Source organism: Scophthalmus maximus, chromosome 7 (genome assembly GCF_022379125.1).
Source record: "Scophthalmus maximus strain ysfricsl-2021 chromosome 7, ASM2237912v1, whole genome shotgun sequence".
Lineage (NCBI taxonomy): Eukaryota > Metazoa > Chordata > Actinopteri > Pleuronectiformes > Scophthalmidae > Scophthalmus > Scophthalmus maximus.
The window spans coordinates 17,099,620-17,112,578 of record NC_061521.1 but is presented as its reverse complement, the minus strand read 5'-3'; the positions used below and the strand labels follow the sequence as shown (position 1 = coordinate 17,112,578).

Genomic DNA, 12,959 nt, shown 5'->3' with positions numbered 1-12,959 from the left:
TCACACTTTGAGTGTGTTTTCAGGGGGCCGAAGGGGCCACTGGCTCTGTGGAGATCAGGGGGACGTCCCACCACACCACAGGGAGGTGGAACCGCGGTACAGATACAACAGTCCACACGACCTAACCCAGACCTCGCCCGAAGGCCCTCCACACATCCTCTCATTGACTGTCCCTTTGGATTCAGCCAGAAGAGAGATGAGAATGTTAACACCTCGGTGTGTAGTGATATAAGATTATCGCAGATGAGTGTAAATATTAATTTCAACCTCCCTGTGATAATCTGCTCATCTGTTCCTCAGAAATTGAGGAATCATTTGCCTTTAGCTCTTAGTAAGCAGAGGAGTGTTTGAGAGAGCAGGCGAACTAAAGTCACATCTCTCTGCGTCATTCTGCACTCTGTCAGAGAGGAAGATGTAGAGACAATACAGCCCAGAGGACACCACTGCCTCATACAACAATCCTTTATATCGCCACTTTATTGATGCCACGAGACAAATGCACTTCCACTGGGATATTCACTTCTCGGGGGGCAAAGCGAGGGAGGAGAACGGGGGGAAAGAGGTTGATCGTTACTGGGCCGAGGGATGGGCGAAGCGGGATGATGAACAGGCTTCAAGTAATGGGTGGACGTTTGATTATGGCAATATTGAGCGTGGAAATGAGATGTTTATCAGATGTGGTTTTGAAGGAGAGACGGGAGGAGCGAGGGAGCAGGAGGAGGGATGGGACGGGCGTTAATCTGGCTGCTAAATGGAGGGTTTGACATGTTGTGTCTGCCTGGAGAGCCCGGGGGAGCACGTCTCCTCTTCAAACTCTGATCAAGCTCATAAATACTCACAATTAACACCTCGTGGCGACGATGGAAAGTGTGGGAGCACTTGGAGAGTGATATGAGTTATACGTGCATTTCCAAACGTCAGACATCCTGAGAGTGACACATAATTTTGGGGGAAAAGCGAGGTTATGACAGCGAGGAGGAACGAGATGAAGAGGAGGGGGAAATATCTTTGAGCGTTTCCTAGAAATGCACAAACAGACTTAGTAAGAGTTAGTCATGGTTCTTTGCACACTCACAGTAGATTTGGATGCTTACACAGGAGCAGAGACACTCTTCCTGTTGCTTATCCGCTTCCTGAGCCTCAATTTGTATTGAAATCCCTCACAGGCAATTATCCATATGCGAATGGTGTACTTACTCCGAGCTTATATAAGTTTCTTTCTCAGTAAGCCGCACCATTTTCATTTTAAAACTCTGATTACAATTTCAGAGTTTATTCCTATGAGAAAATGGCCCAAAAAAATGGGTGCTCATAGTTAACACAGAGCATAAAATCCTGCCGGACCTCTCGCTCACTTTATAATTTGAGAGATTGAATAATCTTTCCCCGGCGTGATGTGGAAAATCCCTTTGCAGGAAGAGAGGCGTGGGCTGCAGCTGGCATCCATGTGGTCAGGAAGACATTTTGGCATCCATGTGGTCAGGAAGACATTTTGGCATCCATGTGGTCAGGAAGACATTTTGTTGAGCCAAGTGCTGGCAGGCAGGAGGAAGCCCCCGCCCTCCTCATCCACCTCTCAGGCTGTCAGGAGTGTCATATATCTGGGGGATATCTGAGGGCGAGGAAGATCGCAGCCCAATTACGGCCTGATAACTAATCAATAGGCCGCTTATTCCTACAGCAGGAAGTAAAGGAATGGGCCCCTGGGACAAGTGTTCAGATTACTCTCCCCTCAACATGGGACAGCCACTAATGATGAGACAGAAAAAGAGTGGAGAGGGGCAGACAGAAAGGGGACATTTAAGAAAGAAAAAACAGGCAGGGAGAAGCTGCAGTGTGGTAAGAGACTAACAGAGTGAAAGGAGAAAAATAAGAAAAAGAGAAAACGCAGCATTGGGCAGTTTGTCAGTATATACAGCTGATGTACAGTAGCCACAAAATAGATCACAGGTACTTTAAAGGGTTGGTTTGCGCAAATTACCAACAACAACAATAACAACAGCAACAACAGTTACCACTTACTTCCGCTACGAAGCCATGCAAACAGTTTTGGTTTCATAGAAACTACGTTCTACTGAAGAAGAAAAAAATCCCTGTGAAACAGTAATATCCACCTGTCTTGTTATGGATGGTTACAATACCAGCTCTGGTCACCAACGTTTGTGAACCAATGAGAGTGATACGTGAGTAACTTGTACTAACCCAAACAGGTGCAACAAACCTACTGAGAGAGATTCTAATCACAAAACCCACTGAACTATAAGCTATCATTTTACTTTCATCGAGCTCTTTCAGTATCCTCACACTCACTACAGCATCCCTTCTTCTCTTGTGCTTTTTTCCCTTCATATTTGGCCAAGCAGTTAAAAAACAAGAATATAAACCAACAATATTTCCTCAACGAGAGATAAATCCCCCCACAAACCAACTGGACATTAGAATTCAATGTGATTGAATTCTGCCCCCCCCCCCCAAAAAAAAAGGAAGCAGGTCAATTTGCCACCGGAAGCAATGTGCCTTGTTCCATTCCACGTAGAAGTGAATGACGAAATACATAAAGTCAGGGATGATTGTAGTTAACGGTCATGCTAGCTGCAGATCTGGTCCTGATTCCTGCCTCCGAACCAACCGACCCTTGATGCTTGAAGGGTCCTCTTTCCATGGAACACAGGAACTATTCATTCTCATTTCTTTTGACAGGCCATTCGTTTTTTTCGCTCCTCTGTCACTGTCGCCCTCATGAAGAAATATGGCAGCAGCCTCTGCCCCTGTCCCCCACACCCTCTGCCCTTAGCTGACAACCTGCCCAGACCCCCCCCCCCCCCCCCCACACACACACACACCCTTGGGCTCCTAGTCCAAGGCCCCTATCAATCCAACTATATTAATATTGTGTAAATAATCAACAGTTTCTGGCATTGAGCCCCTGCCGTCTCACAATCAATCCCCAGGCTGAGGAGGAACATTTTGACTTTGAAGTGTTTTGTATTTTCTGCCAGAGCAGACGTAAGGTGCGATTTTAATAATGAGCCTGTAGAAGAGGAACAGAAACTATGGGTATAGTTTGTCTTTTGCTACCGTCTCTCTTTTTTAGCGTCCAATCAGTGGAATGGTGTTGTTGGCTGTCAGGCAGAGGGCATCAGTGGAAGACAAAAGCCGAAACCATCACCATTAACGCTGATCAGGTTTCTCCCAATCTGCTTGTTTATCCTCCTTTCTCCCAAGATCAGTACAAAGCTACTTTACAGCCTCTTAAACCGACATGTTTCTTCAAGACAATGCAGTCAGAACACAAAACGGTCCTCAGTGACTTTGGTGATTAAACAGAAGCAGTAGTTTTGGATGAAACGAGACAGGGGAGAGCAATAGAGACAGAGAGACTGAGTGGGGGGAGACTCACTCCTCCACACAACCTCATCTCCAAATCAGCTGCATTTGGCATCGGCACATTGGCCAGATCCAAAGTTTTCCACTCGGAGGAACAATGCCGTGCTCCATCCAAATCGATTGGTAATACGTCTCATCCCATTGATGTCATCTCTAATCCATTCTGGGCTCCTTTGCAAGATGGAGATGGAGAGGCAGAGAGGGAGAGGTATGGCAAGGCTCATGGAGAGAGAGAAAGACAGAGAGCGTAAAAATACCAGCTGAGCGGCCATGTATTCTGAGGAATTTTGTGTTGTGTCTTTTTTCTCTCTCTCTCTCTCTCCCTGTCTCCCTCTCTCGCGATGGGGCTGTGTCGTTAAGCTCTTTAGTCCGCGTGGCTAATGAAATAGGGTTGGCAGGATTACACAGGGCTAAAGCACTGTGCCTGGTGAGCCTTGGAGAAACTACTGTAGCTCCGCCAAGTGAAAGAGAGGGAAGGATGGGAAAAGAGGAAGAGGTTTGCGGAGGAGAAGAGGGCAAGGACAGGGTTGTTTGGGGGGAAGGGAGACCGAGGTTAATAGTCGAAAGTAAAACTCCCGGCAGTGCAAGACAATTATCTCAGCTGTCAATTGTTTGTTAAATGTTTTTGTCGCAATCATCCAGACGAAGCGGGCCCTCCGAGTCTGCAGAAGCTCCTTCAAGGCTCTTAATTTTTAAGGTGGTCAACCGCTGGTGGAGAGAGAAAATAGAGTGAAGTCGGCGATAGCTCACACTTGACTTCTAACAGCCATAAAAGCAGCAGAAGGTTTTTTAACTAGTCGTAAAATCAGTGGCAGGAACAGGAGGATATTAATTAGATTAGTGCATTCATGGTCCTGTGATCACCGTTTCTGCTTCCGCGATCATTTCTGAGAGATGGGATTAGATCAGTTCATTATATGATATGCTGCATATTGTGAATCACACGAACACACTGCCTTCCAGTGATACGGACAAAAAACACGTTTTTAACATATAAAAAAAGACTAGTCTGAAATATGTCAGGGGCTCTTCCTGAAAGTTTGAATGAATTTTTAATACTTTTAATTGTTAAAACGCTTTCAAATTCAAGTAGTTTGAAATTTGCAATATAAGAGTTCAGCATAAGGGAGTTGTGTAAAGTCACTTCGAAAACTGCTCGGCCTATGAAAACAATTGTTCTCTTTCCAAAACTTGAAAAAAATAGCCCAAAGAATTTCGTCAGTGTGTTGCTAACAGGAGTACAATTATTATCAGTATAAATAGGAAAGATTATTCAACAAATCTAGTAAATTGCATAATATTGCGCAAAAACATATTTGCATTTGGCTACTTAAAGCCAGGATTGGGCTCACTTTTTTCAAAATGCCTCTTGTGATTTCCTAAACTTTATGGAACTTTAAGGAAGTGTATTTATGAATCCCTGTAGAAGCACTTTATACTGTAGCGTCGTTCAGTTTAACCCTCTCTCTTTCTCTGCCCTTTCCTTCGCTCTTCTTCCTCTGCCTCCTCTTCTCCCCTCCTCTTGTCACACAGCAGGAATAAATCTGTTTCCAAACATAATGGAGCCCTCCAGGGGGGAGGGGCCTCGGTTTAGTATACCTCTCTCCGATTGGCTGCTCAGCTCGATGTCGTATATGATGATAAATCTGGCCCAGGTGTCACCTCCCAGGCAGCAGGTGAGGATTGATGGGATACAGGAGGACTATCCATCATCCTGGGCAGGTGGCATGCTATCGGAATTTGGGAAATCTGTTCCCAATCAGGGTCCCGCAGTGCTCGGCGGGGTTTGCGACGCTGTTTGGGAGGCGTTACTGGAAATCAATGGCAAGCACTCAAGGTCAATGTACTGTTAGAAAACTCCTTAAGCTCTGACGGATAGATCCCTCTACTCTTTCCTCTATTTCACTTTCTCGGTGGGGCGAGTGCGAGAAGACACTGACATCTGCTATCCTCCGAAGCCCCAGCCCCTCTGTTAAAGGAAAGGGGGGTCTTTTTAGGTGGATGTCATAGTGGCTGTCTGGAGTAATTTGCGACACAGCCCTTCTCTAGTTGGAGCCAGCGAGTGCCAATCTGGGGCCGAGGCTGGGACTGGGGTTGGGGCCGGGGAGTATCGGAGATCTAATAAAAGCCCAGGGCGCCTGCCTGGCTCCTTATTCTTATAGATTACCTGTAGGTCACCTTGTCCCTGCTACTGTAAGGGTTGGGAGTTAAGCTGCATGAAGGCAGACATTCACCCTCACCTCCTCGGCGGGCTGAAAGTCAATTCCAACTGCAGAGCAGAGGAGGGAGAAACTTTGCCACGTACCTGCTGCAAGTCTGGGAGCCAGCACTCAGACTGTGGGTTCGGTTGCAGCATTGTCTTCGGAAAGTGGCCCGTACTGTACAACACATGAGCTGCGTGTTAAAGTTGTCGTTTTAGTTTTCTATGCAGTTTGGGGTTTTTCCAAGCAGCCACAATACAAGAAAATATAGAACATTCTGAAATGAAATGCATCAAAAACAGCTGTAATTCACTATAGTATTACAACGTATGGAATGGTTTTCCCAGAGACAAGGAGCCCTCACACACACACACACACACACCTGTAAAGGGGATCGAACGGATTTACCACATGTGCTTTATTCTCCCAACTCAACCGGGGTCCCAGACATGATCCTCACCTGCCGCCACCATCCCCTCCTCACCGTGGCGTCATGGCCGATGTCCGTCCCGGATGTTTACGTTCATTCATCCGTTTGGAGATCATGTCAAATGTTTGTCGTCGTCCACGTGACGACAGAGCCGACACACGACGCGTCGCCGTCTTGACCACCCAGGTGAGTGGTTTCGCTCCCCCCGAGAGCACTTCTCATCGGTTTGCACCAGATTCGTTGGTGATCGTATGTTTTTTTTCTTGCGCCACAGGTCGTGTTTTCACCTCCCGGGCCCCACCGGGGCCTGAGCGACGGACGACCCGACAAACAGGAGCTGAACTTAGGGACCGTCTCTAAAGTCTCAACTTTTTTTTTTTTTTTTTTTTTTTTTAGGGGTAGACATTTAAAAGTAAATTTCTTTTCATCTTCACATCTTGATTTCCACTCAGGCCATCAGCAGTCACACAACTCCTTCTAGACATTTTATTTTTCTGCAGTGAGCACTAAACACAAATCTTGTATTTGTTTTTTTTTTAATAATTCAGGTTCATACTTTAAATATGACCTTATTTAGTATGAGGAATATCCCCCCCACCCCCCAAAAATAACAAAACAAACGAACAAACAAACAAACAAATACATTTTAAAAAACTAAGCAGAAAAGACAATTCAAACTTTCACTCCCAGTATAATTAGAATATAGATATGAAAAAAATATTTTTTTTTTGCATGTGATTATAAAAAGATACATTCATTTTAGCTTTGTGTCTAGTACTCTGATGTTTGCGATAACATTTCCTACATATACATTTTTAAGGGGATTCAATTCAATTGCACTCGGTGCACATTTTGCCAGATGTACCCCCACCCATGTCTGTCCCCACGCAGTAGCTATCTGTCTCCAAGTTTGACCTCATTACGTGTCTGGGGGTCAGGTGCAAGCAAGGTCACGGACTTGAACAGCTCTGTTTCTGTTCCTGTACACTCTCCACTTGTATCGTCTTCTCTCACCTCTCATGCTCATTCTTATTTTTATCGACATTCAACTGTACAGAACATTTCATATGTCTTGTGTCTAAGTCCGTCTTACCTTTACCTATACTAGTCTTTCCTTTGCCCATTTGCTGCCCTGCCCCTCTATCCCAAGGTGACCCTGCCTCCCAATCCCCACTATCGGTCAGGCTTGGGCCCCTATTAATCCTACTTCATTTGTCCTGCCTCTCCCCTTCACTTTGGGAGGAATTTATGACAGTACCTTAAATGCTAATGGAGTCTAATCTGTGGAGGGCTTCGCTCTTTTCTAAAGACTCCTATCACTCTTTGTGCCACATGCATACAATGAGTCCACGCATACAGGGAAGGAGCCAAACTGGTATTAAGAGAAAGTTCCCCTCGCTGAATAGACAGCACATGTCCATTCAAATTTATTTCCGTCCAGGAAATCATGTTCTCTTTGTGGAATGGTGAAAAATAATATTATTTTTTTTGTCGAAATGCCTTAGTCTATGTTCAAAAGATGAATCCTCTGTCAAAGTTCAATGACTCGGTGTGAGAGTCACTGCAGTGAACTGGAGAGATTAATTTTGGCCCGTGGTACTTCACTGCGTCTGTCTGTCTGGATCCTTATGTCCTTCTATCTGTGTGACAATTAACATGGAAACTCCACAGGAATGTTTAGCCTCACTCAAGGATGAAACCGTCAAAAATAAGTGCTTCCTCTTGGAGACGTGTGTTTAGAAGGGAGAGGATAAAAACTGGACAATTTTCTGCCTCACTAGCTTATTTAATGCATTGGGTAAAATAATGCACATTTTAAATGGATGTAATTACTAGTTATCACAGGCAGTTACTCCAAGTCACTTTGTGCTGAAATAGAGTGAGGAGGCCGGTGGTTTCTCTTCAACACTGGACAATATACACCAAACACACAATGGTCTTGTGAGGAGAACAATTGTGACACTTGAGTTCAGCACATAGATCCTCTCCATTTGACCAGAGGGAGAGACTCACTCGGTGAAAACATTGTGAGGGTTGATACTCGTGAACGACAGACAAGGACAGAAAAGACGGATGTGCTGGAAATGGATTCAACACAGCACATAACACACATAACGTACATGAAAACATGCACATACAGCACACACATACACACACACACACAAATTTAAACATGTACCGGCCTCCACACACCATAACATGTGATATCGATATAATGATGTGTTAATTAGCAAAGCATTAGCCTCTTCTACATAACTATATAATGTCTTAATCTGTTCTAATCCACATGGAATCATACTGTACTGCTGAGACCCCCCTCTGTCAGGTGATATGTCAGGTAACGGAGAGAAAGGTTTGTGCACACGCACACGCACACACACAATAATTTCACCACAGCATAAATACAGATCTGCATTACATAGGAAATGTATAACCTTAATCTTCTGGTAATTATTCATTTAAGTTCCTACAAAATAAAGAAAGAAATAAAAAGACACTAAATAATAGATTCATTTAAATTAATTGGAATCCAATTGCCACATTATAAATACTACTTAACATATGTTTGTCACTTATTTTATAATAAATACTGGCTTGCATTGAACGTCGCATGCTAAACAATTTTGTGTATTTAGACATTTAAGAGGGATTCCACGGACAAATCGGCCTTAATAATCAACTCAGTATAATTACATCCATAATATCAATGGAGAAACATCATATTGGAATGCACTGAGGCGTGTTGGTAGGATTGTGTACGTGCAGGTGTGTGTGTGTGAGTGTGTGTGTGTGTGTGTGTGTGTGGGTGCACTTCTTCCATGCACATGTTAATTCTGTGCTGGTCACTGGAGTAAGCTAAGCTAGAGGAGGCGAAGCTGTGATTGCGTTGAGCTCTGTGCTGCGACGGACAGACTTAATACCAGCCCCACTGGGCTGAGATCAGCTATTAAGATAAACCAGGCCAACTTAGTTTAATTCCTGGGCGAATAACGCTCAGACCTGGCCTGCATTTGCATTCATGGAAATTTCATTAAAAGACTAATTTTGGCAAAGATTTAGGTTCTCCTGTTATTTCTGAAAGCAGAACATTGCCATTTGCATGAATGCATTATGTATGAGAGGCACTGTGACATAAAGCAGTTTGGGAAGAGACACACCTCTTATTTCAAGCCCTTTTTATTTATATGAGAGATGACAGAGTGGGAACATGATCCAGTATCATGTGCGGGCCACATCTATCACAACCCTTGTCAGCTGTGCTCTCTCTCTGGTCGTGACCTCTTTCAAAAGGCCCGTGTGTGGTACAATTGTTGGTTCATTTATCTGAATATAAATTGCAGCAGGTCATTGAGGGATCCAGCAGTTCAGTGAAACAACCAGACTAGCGTTGAGACTAACTGAAGTGAGACTTCAGTGGGGCTTCAATAATCAGACTGTAATAAAGCTGGTCATCCTACAGTTAAGACACGGCCTGACAGTGAGCTATTGTTTCCTGGAACTGTGGCTACCCATAAGGCAGTTCTATTCTCATAATCACCACACATAATGGATGATATGGGTCAGCGTGGAGGTGGGGTATTTTTCATGCTCACTTTCAGCCAGCAAGCCTATTCTTTTATAGAACTTCTTCGCGAGCGCGTCGGAACATCGCTGAATCTCACACAGCATTTCTCCCTGTTTTAACCTTGGTTTGACTTGTTTACCTCAAAGCGTAAGGGGGAGGTCACGCTCCAGGTTCTTTGGAGGAAAAGAAACACTGAAAGCAGCGTGTGGTGATGGGAGTAACACGTTTTACAGGACTGTTTTCTCACAGCTACATGATACAGTGTACTAATGCGGTTTGTCCCAATTGAATTTACAGGAGAAATAAGAGAAATGCATTTATACTGGAGAGTGCAGGAACATGACCAGTTTCACCAAGTTGTTTTAAAAAATACATTTCTGCTGAGCATAATCAAGAAAGACACGGGGGCATACATTGTTATATTTTCATGCATGTTTTCATATTAAGCCATGCATTTATAATTCTGTATTGGATGTAGAACACTATAAACCATATGGCGTTTTTATTTGTTTTCGAGTGCAGGTTTACAGCGACAAATAAAAGCAAATGTATAGGAGTTTTATGACAAACGAAATTACTCAAGACTTTTCACTGCACCCCAAAGACTGAGGACAGTAAATGTGACGATCTACAGCTGAGAAATACAGCCCACAATCATGCTTTGTAGCCCGTGTCTGGTCATTTGTATTACAAGACATGCATACGGTAAATGTTGGTCACTGGTCCCCGACAACACTTAAATTACTTTACTTGTCATGCTGAGACTTTTCTTAAAGCCAAGTGGCAGAATCATGTTCTTGCAGAAATAAATGCATTTATCAGAACCAGTGTCTGCTGCTCTCACACTGTTACGTCTACACACAGGACAACTGTAGCCTCATGCACTATTGCCTCCCTCTCCCTAAATCCACACTGTAACACTGTCAGGGGCTTTAGTGCACGTGTTTACAGTGCTGTACGGCCAGTGATCATGAAGTAGCCTCTTTTCCCCCAAGCTCCATCTCAACCACCTTAAACTTTAATAGCGGACAGTTAAATATTAATAACTGATATCAGTGGGGGCTGCTTTACTGTTTTTGGCAGCAGTACAACATTAGCCCGCCTGAGCTCCATAACCACTGTCCTGGTGCTGCTCCAAAGACACACACACACACACACACACACACACACACACACACACACGGAGACACCCCAGGCATAGTCAGAAATACACACACACAAAAAGACAATTTATGACTACAATCTCAACTGCTACTGGTGCACCTATTAGTCAAAATGAAATGAACATTACAAATAAATTGCTGAAATGAGTCAAAGTTACATCGCACACGCAAAAGTATGCAAGGTAGGCTAAATATTATAACCAAGGATAGTGGAAACTAGGGCAGACACTATAGACTTGCTCACACTGCAGAGCCCTTTACATTGTAGGAGTTGTCTGTAGGAAAAAGTGTGACTCTTTTATTCTTCCATAGCCTGAAATAAAATATAAATAGGGTCTGAGTTTTGTTCTGGGGGGATTCCTGTTTCTGCGGGTGTAACACAAGAGAACATATTTTAATATAAGATGATAATACGATTAATTAAATGTCAGAGCGGAATGAAATTTATACAGCAAGATAAAGGAAATATATGCGTTTGCACAAGACTTCATACAAGCATGTGCAGGATTAAAACGAGTCAGAGGGAGAGGTCGACCTTAGAGGTGGAAAACGTTGCATCCATTAAGCCAAAATTTTGAGTGTGCAGACAAATGATCCATTCGCCTTTGCTCAATGCTTGTCCTCATTTCTGTGTTTTTACAAGTCTTGTTGTCTCTAAAACAGCTCTCAGGCACTCTGTCACGTCCCATCTTCACCTCTCACGCTCAGGTGGTTTGTCAACAGACATGTCTCAGTGTATCTGCACATCTTTACCTAAACATGCAGGGTCTCCAGAGGTCAGCAGACATCACACACACTGTGTCTCGTGGTGTCTGGAGGCTCTCAGGTCGGAGTACACCTCCACCAGCCTAGCGTTGCAAAAACAAAAACCTTTTTTGCCTCAAGGCTTCACAGAAAACAGGCCAGTCTTCAATCACAATTACCTTAATTAAGAGAGAAACTATAGCTCAGCACTCACACAGGCAGGAGACAGTGCTGGAGACAGTCAGCAGAGGTTTAAATCAAAATTTCAGCTATATGCTCAAACTTGTGGAGCATGACTCTATCAGCAAAACAAAGTAAGAAGACCTTGACTTGAGTCCTGCCTTTATGGGAACATTTTCTGGTGAAGGTTTAATCCGGTCAATTTTGAAAATTCTACGAGTCTGGGATCAAATTTTTCCGGAGTAATAATTTTGCAAATTTCAAAATAAGAGCCCCAAAAAAAAAAAAAAAAAGATATTTCCCAGTTTAACACGTATTCCCATCGAGCATTTGCCTATTTATGTTTTATCTGAGGAAACGACTCATCCAGCCGGCACAGAAGAGCGAGCGTCAGCACTCTTGGCCTCGGCGCCGTTCTCTCTGTTCTTGTGTTCTCTGTTTCTCTCCGTCTCTTTCACCCTCTCGCCTTATGTTTTCCCAGATGAATCAGACGGGTTAAGGAGGGAAGTGAGCATATACACAGTAATCCTTTGTTTGCTTGATGAACATATTTATTTACTCCTGGGTGCTCACTCTTAGAGGTAATTACATCCCCCTATCTCAACCACTAATTACAGGTTTTGTAGCACAATCAAGGTCTTCAAAGTCAAGTGCACCGAAACGCCTTCTTCCTCCTTTCCTTCCTGTCATATTTAACTGATTTTCTTTTTTTAAATATCTCAGAGACATTTTTAAAGGCAATAAATATTTGCCTCTAATTTTACAAATTAAATTTACAGTGTATGCCTACACATTTCTCCCAGACGTCCTCTTCTCCGGCCTCCCATGTGCTGCGAATGTCTCATATAACTGTTCATCCGGTGAAACTTTGTTGACTAGCAGCTGCTGTGATGAAGCCCAGGCTTGCGGCTTGTAAGCCCGTTCTCATCCAGAGGTCATTGTGGAGGAGAGCTCAACGGGCCGGCACCGGCCCCTACTGCGCTGCCAAGACGAGAGCAGGAGCGCTGCTAATCTGAGAATTGGGGGGATTAGGCTGCACTGTTATTGTCTGTTTGATGAGGGATTAAATTTGGTTAATCCAGACCTTCATATGGGATTCCTCATTTAAGATAGCAGCGCAGTTCCATCACACAGCTTAAGCAAGCCTCTCTCTCTCTCTCTCTCTGTCTCTATGTCTCTCGCCCCTTCTTTCTCAAATGAGTCAATATTTATTTTGCTCCCTCTCCCTTTGCCCATGTGACTTTCCGAGTCCACATCTTCACTCCTCGTTTACCTGTGATTGTGATCAA

General features: G+C 43.9%; 1 long non-coding RNA gene across 1 annotated transcript; it reads right to left on the bottom strand.

Moving 5' to 3' along the window:
* Nucleotides 1-4,996: 4,996 nt before the first annotated feature.
* Nucleotides 4,997-6,324, bottom strand: LOC124850110. The gene is made up of 3 exons (XR_007030965.1): nucleotides 6,049-6,324; nucleotides 5,693-5,765; nucleotides 4,997-5,198 (listed from the first exon to the last, which is right to left on the bottom strand). It is a non-coding gene; the product is annotated as an uncharacterized LOC124850110 (long non-coding RNA).
* Nucleotides 6,325-12,959: the final 6,635 nt, after the last annotated feature.